General features: G+C 45.9%; 1 non-coding gene across 1 annotated transcript; it reads right to left on the reverse strand.

Annotated features, from left to right (window-relative positions):
• Positions 1-6,297: 6,297 nt before the first annotated feature.
• Positions 6,298-6,404, reverse strand: LOC123572547 (U6 spliceosomal RNA). The gene has a single exon (XR_006697119.2). It is a non-coding gene; the product is annotated as a U6 spliceosomal RNA (small nuclear RNA).
• Between the last annotated feature and the right edge of the window lie 745 nt (positions 6,405-7,149).

Raw genomic sequence — 7,149 nt, forward strand, 5'->3', positions numbered from 1 at the left:
GGAGTTCAAGACCAGCCTGGGCAACATAGCAAGATCCCCCCTCATCTCTACAAAAAAAAAAAAAAAAAAAAAAACCACGTTAAAATTAGCCAGGCATGGTAGCACGCACCTGTAGTCCCAGCTACTCAGGAGGCTAATGTGGGAGGATCACTTGAGTCCAGGAGTTCAAGGCTGCAGTGAGCTGTGATCCACTGCACTCCAGCCTGGGAAGCAGAGACCCTGTCTCAAAATATTGCGCAAGCAGCCAGAAGTCTGGCATTCCTCAGCAGAGAGCCCGGTCCAGACTATTTGTGCCATAATGGTATCACTGCCTGCAGTGCAAACCCGCACGGTGGCTGTGACATGTGTCACTGGCTATTCTGGCACTGGCCTCTAGCCTTTGAGCCAGGCCACCAATCACCAAGAACAGTCCAGCCCTCTCTAGGGATTCTCTGGCTTAGTGCCCTGAGCAAGGCTGTTGGCTCAGACCCTGGCTGGCTGCCCTGCTATCATTCTTGCTGTCTGGGGCTGATGAACTGGGAGGAAAGACATTGATCCAACCCAAATGGCCCCAAGGACACAGACAGCGCTTCCAGGAAGAGCTGCAGAAGAAACGACACGTCAGACACAGGTCAAGGTGGAGAGAGATCCCCAACAACCCAGCGGCAGCCTCTCCAGCCTCACACAATCTCAGGTAAGCCTGTCATGAGAATTAAATGGTGCCTTTGTTTGCAGAGGCTGCCATCACACAGTACCACAAGGAGAGGCTTAAACAGCAGGAATGTATTTTTTCTCACCATTCTAGAGGCTAGAAGGCCAAGATCAAGGTGTTGGGAAAGTGGGTTCCTTCTTTTTTTTTTTTTTTTGACAGAGTCTTGCTTGGTTGCCCAGGCTGGAGTACAATGGCACAGTCTCGGCTCACTGCAACCTCTGCCTCCCGGATTCAAGTGATTCTCCTGCCTCAGCCTCCCAAGCAGCTGGGATTATAGGTGCCCAACACCGTGCCTGGCTAATTTTTGTATTTTTATTTATTTGTTTGTTTATTTATTTATTTTTCTGAGACGGAGTCTTGCTCTGTCGTCTAGGCTGGAGTGCAATGGCGCGATGTAGGCTCACTGCAAACTCCGCCTCCCGGATTTGAGCGATTCTCCTGCCTCAGCCTCACAAGCAGCTGGGATTACAGGCGCCCACCACCGTGCCCGGCTAATTTTTGTATTTTTAGTAGAGGTGGGGTATCACCATGTTGGTCAGGCTGGTCTTGAACTTCTGACCTCATGATCTGCCTGCCTCAGCCTCTCAAAATGCTGGGATTACAGGCATGAGCCACCATGCCCAGTCCAGTGGGTTCCTTCTGAAGCCTGTCTCCTTGGCTTGTATAGGGCATCCTCTTCCTATATGGTCTTCCCTCTATATGAGACTTTGTATAAATTTCCTCTTCTTAGAAGGACAGCAGCCATGTTGGCTTAAGGCCCACCCTAACAACCTCGTGTCAACTCAGTTACTACCTTTGAAGACCCTGTCTCCTGGGCATGGTGGCTTATGCCTGTAATCCCAACATTTTGGGAGGCCAAGGTGGGCGGATTGCTTGAGGTCAGGAGTTCAAGACCCGCCTGGCCTACATGGTGAAACCCCGTCTCTACTAGAAATACAAAAATTGGCCAGGCGCAGTGGCGCATACCTGCAATCCCAGCTACTCAGGAGGTTGAGGCACGAAAATCACTTGAACATGATAGGGCAGATGTCACGGTGAGTTGAGATCACGCCACTGCACTCCAGCCTGGGTGACAGAGTGAGACTTCCTCTCAAAAAATAAAATAAATAAATAAATAAATACCCTGTCTCCAAACACAGCCACATTCTCAAGTACTGCGGTGTAGAATTTCAGTGCATGAATTTTAGAGAGACACTATTCAGCCCATAGGAGATGAGATGCCGGCTGGGCGCGGTGGCTCACGCCTGTAATCCCAGCACTTTGGGAGGCCAAGGCAGGCAGATCATGAGGTCAGGAGTTTGAGACCAGCCTGGCCAACATGGTGAAACCCCGTCTCTACTAAAAATACAAAAATTAGCCAGGTGTGGTGGTGCACACCTGAAATCCCAGCTACTCAGGGGGCTGAGGCAGGAGAATCTCTTGAACCGGAGAGGCAGAGGTTGCAGTGAGCCGAGATCATGCCACTGCACTCCAGCCTGGGCGACAGAGCGAGACTCCATCTCAAAACAAACAAACAAAAAGAGATGAGATGCTGCACAGAGATGGCCAGATCCATGAGAGGTGGTTATTAAGCGGTGGCAAGTGTGAGTTCTTTCTTTAGAGTGACTGAGAAGGCAAGATAACATGGAAAAAACACGAGAATTCTGGGGTCTTTCCGCAGTCAACCTTTCTCTCCACCAGGAAGCCTTCCTGGATGACAGCAGTGAGTTCTTTCGGAAAGGAAGTAATTCCGTTGTACCCTGTGCAAGCCTGGATTTATGACTCAGCTCCTCTGAGCTGGTTCACAAACTCCCTCAAGCCTCCAATGATGGGCAAAGTGAGCCTTGGGCAGGAATCCCAGGGCTGCTGCTGTGCCCACAGCTCCAGCCAACATCCAGTGCCAGCCTGGGAGTGCCTGGAGAGCCTGCAGCCTGCGTCAGGGGTCCTGATGTTGCTGCCTCCACACTGCCCCATGCAGACATCATTTGGATGGGAAGGAACAGAACTCGGGCAGGGACATGTTTAGAATTCCTTCCTAGAGCTGATTCCATTGGACATGGGGCAGGGGAGTGAATTCCGCCCCTCTGACGTTTTTCTTTTGCTGACCTGAACCTCTTGGTGAGAATTCCTCTTGGGACATCCTCAGAGGCCCTGAGGTCCATCTACCCAGGAAAGACACAGCCCTGAAAATAGGAGGCAGGTGCTCCAGCGACTGGCAAGGACCCAGGAATGGGAGCTCCCAACAGCCTGAGAGAGGGATCAGAAGAGAGAGGTCAGATTGATTGTAAGGCAAGAAGTGATTGAAAAGCATCTTCTGTGATTTAAAAGCATTCCCTAGGCCAGGTACTGTGTCTCACGCCTATAATCTCAGCATTTTGGGAGGCTCCCGTGGGAGGGTCACTTGAGGACCTCCCTGGGCAAGAGTTCAAGACCACCCTGGGCAACATAGTGAGACCTTGTCTCTACAAAAAGTTATTTTATATTATTATTGTTATTTATTATTTATTAATTTTTTACATATCTTTTAATTTTTTTGAGATAGAGTCTCATTCTGTCACCCAGGCTTGGCTCACTGCAACCTCCACCTCCCAGGTTCAAGCAATTCTCCTACCTCAGCCTCTTGAGTAGCTGAGATTACAGGCACGCACCACCATCCCCAGCTAATTTTTAAAATGTGTTGTTGTTTTTTGGTTTTTGGTGGGGTTTTTTTTTTTTGTATTTTTAGTAGAGAGAGGGTTTTGCCATGTTACCCAGACTGGTCTTGAACACCCGACCTCAAGTGATCTTCCTGCCTTGGCCTCCCAAAGTTCTGGGATTACAGGTGTGGGCCACCGCACCCAGCCCTACAAAAAATTTTAAAATTGGCCAGGTATGGTGGAGTGGACCTGTGGTCCCAGCTACTGGAGAGGCTGAGGTGGGAGGATTGCTTGAGCACAAGGATTGGAGGCTATTCAGTGAGCTGTGTTCGTGCCACTGCACTTCAGCCTGGGTGACAGAGAAAGACCCTGTCTCTAAAAAATTAATAAGTAAAATAAAAGCAATTTCTGATAGTTTCCCATGCTTCCCACTGATTTAAAAAATCGTCCCTAACCCCAAATCCCAAACAGCCTTTTCTTTTTTGTTTCTTGTTTTGTTTTGGTTTGGTTTGGTTTTTTTTGTTTGTTTGTTTGTTTGTTTGTTTGTTTGTTTTTTGAGACGGAGTCTTGCTCTGTTGCCCAGGCTGGAGTGCAGTGGTGCAATTTTGGCTGACTGCAACCTCCGTCTCCTGAGTTCAAGCAATTCTCCCTACCTCAACCTCCTGAGTAGCTGGGATTACAGGCGCATGCCATGATGCCTGGATAGTTTTTGTATTTTTTACTAGAGATAGGGTTTTGCCATGTTGCCCAGGCTGGTCTGGAACTCCTGACCTCAGGTGATCTGCCCACCTCGGCCTCCCAAAGTGCTGGGATTACAAGCGTGAGCCACCGTGCCTGGCCCCAAACAGCCTTTTCAATGCTGGTTGTGTCAAAGGCCTTTTCGGCTTTTGCTAACTCTACTTCCTACCAAATGCAAACTGCTCTTGATGTCGTCCCTGAAATTTTGACATGTTGTATCAATTGGAAGATTGGAATGTTGTATCAATTGGAAGATGGTTGTATCGATTGGCTTGTTGTATCACTTGGAAGATTGTTGTATCAATTGGAAGATTATTGTATCAATTGGAAGATTGTTGTATCAATTGAAAGATTGTTGTATCAGTTGGAATGTTGTATCAGTTGGAAGATGGTTGTATCAATTGGCTTGTTGTATCAATTGGAAGATTGCTGTATCAATTAGAAGATGGTTATATCAGTTGGAAGATGCTTATATCAATTGGCTTGTTGTATCAATTGGAAGATTGTTGTATCAATTGGAAGACTGGAATGTTGTATCAGTTGGAAGACTTGTATCAATTGGCTTGTTGTATCAGTTGGCTTGTTGTATCAATTGGAAGACTGTTGCATCAATTGGAAGACTGGAATATTGTATCAGTTGGAAGGCGGTTGTTTCAATTGACTTGTATCGATTGGAAGATTGTTGTATCAATTGGAAGACTGGAATGTTGTATCGATTGGAAGATTGGTACATGTTGTATCAGTTGGAAGATTTTCTCTGAAACTGTGAGCAAGTTGCTGATAATTTTCTGCAACAGAAACGCCACCAGGGCTTTTTCTTTCTCCTTTTCCATTTAAAAACTGGATTATAGTAGACATTTTCCCCCTGGGGGTCTATATGTAGGAGAGCAGTTATTTCAATTCCAGAGAGTTTTAGCTGATGCATTTACAGAGATGTGGCCTGTGCGTCGTGAAATGCAGTACAGTCACCAGCATTTGTTTGCTGTGCACCAAACTGGGCTCTTGCCCCTGCTGGTCCACACTTTTGAACATGGGAAACTTTTTTCCTGTCTGGTGGATCCTGATAACTGCAAAACCAGCATTTGTGATCAAGCTCCAGGACCTGAATTGTGCAGAACAGAGTAAAGGCAAACCCCTTCCAGCTCCCTCCCTCGTCAAATCACAAAATTTCTCCAGAGGAGCCCTGGAGTCATCTTGCCTTCCATCAAAACCCCTTTTTTCTTTCTCTTGAAAATTTGATGAGAACCAAGTGGCGGCTTTCATCAGCGATTCCTGAAGAAAGAGAGAGGGGCGATAGTCCTCACCCACTGCCACAACCCCCATGTCACGCCGACAGTGCCTTCAGGAAGAAACATTAGACTTTTCTCTGTATGCACCTCATTCCTCTGCAGATTCATAAACAGCAGGGCACACAAGAAATGAACAACGTTCCTCGAAAACTTAAAAACAGATCCAGCAATTGCACTTCTGGCTCTGTACCCCAAAGAAGCAAAAGCAGGGCCCCAAGGAGATATTTGCATAACCAATTTTTTTTTTTTTTTTTTTTTTTTTAAGATGGAGTCTTACTCTGTCACCCAGGCTGGAGGACAGTGGCACAATCTCCACTCACTGCAACCTCCTGGATTCAAGCGATTCTCCTGCCTCAGTCTCCTGAGTATCTGGTACTACAGGCATGCATGCGCCACCATGCCCAGCTAATCCATAACCAATTTTATAGCAGCATTATTTACAATAGCCAAAGGGTAGAAGCAACCCAGGTGGCCATCAACAGATAAATGGATAAACACAGTGTGATACATTCGTGCCGTGAAATATTTTTTTTTATCATACTTTAAGTTCTGGGATTTATGTGCAGAATGTATAAGTTTGTTACATAGGTATACACATGCCATGGTGGTTTGCTGCACCCATCAACCCGTCATCTACATTAGGTATTTCTCCTAATGCTATCCATGCCCTAGCCCCCGACCCCCTGACAGGCCCCAGTGTGTGATGTTCCCCTCCCTGTGTCCATGGGTTCTCATTGTTCAACTCCCACTTATGAGTGAGAACATGCAGTGTTTGGTTTTCTGTTCCTATGTTAGTTTGCTAAAAATGATGGTTTCCAGCTTCATCCATGTCCCTGCAAAGGACATGAACTCATCCTTTTTTATGGCTGCATAGTGTTCCATGGTGTATATGTGCCACATTTTCTTTATCCAGTCTATCATTGATGGGAATTTGGGTTGATTCCAAGTCTTCACTATTGTGAAAAACAATATGGAACACTTCACAAATTTGCGTGTCATCCTTGTGCAGGGACCATGCTAATCTTCTCTGTATCTTTCCAATTTTGGTATATGTGCTATGGAATCAAGCACCATGCCATGGAATATTATTCAGCCATAAAAAAATGGAAATTCTATCACATGGCACACCATAATAAAACATGAGAACATTATGCTCAGTGAAATAAACCAGTCATAAAAAGACAAATATTGCATGATTCCACTTAAATGAGGCACCTAGAGCAAGCTAATTCATAGAGACAGAAAGTAGATTGGGGGTTACCAGAGGCTGGAGGAGGAAAATAGGGGAGTTAGTATTTAATGGATAGAGTTTCAGTTTTGCAAGATAAAAAGTGTTCTGGAAATCCCTTACACAACAATGTGAATGTACTTCTTTTTTTTTTTTTTTTTTTTTTTTTTTTTTGTAGATGGAGTCTTGTGCTGTCACCCAGGCTGGAGTGTGGTGGTGCCATCTTGGCTCACTGCAACCTCCACCTCCCCGGTTCAAGCAATTCTCTGCCTCAGCCTCCCGAGTAGCTGAGATTACAGGCACCTGCCACCATACCCAGCTAATTTTTTTATTTTTTATTTTTAGTAGAGATAGGGTTTCACCATGTTGGCCAGGCTGGTCTTGAACTCCTGACCTCAGGTGATCCACCCACCTTGGCCTCCTGAAGTGCTGGGGTTAACAGACGTGAGCCACTGCACCTGGCCAATGTGAATATACTTAACACTACTGAACTATTTTATTTTATTTTATTTTATTTTATTTTATTTTATTTTATTTTGAAATAGAGTCTCACCCTGTCACCCACACTGGAGTGCAGTGGTGCAATTT

This window comes from Macaca fascicularis, chromosome 3 (genome assembly GCF_037993035.2).
Source record: "Macaca fascicularis isolate 582-1 chromosome 3, T2T-MFA8v1.1".
NCBI lineage: Eukaryota > Metazoa > Chordata > Mammalia > Primates > Cercopithecidae > Macaca > Macaca fascicularis.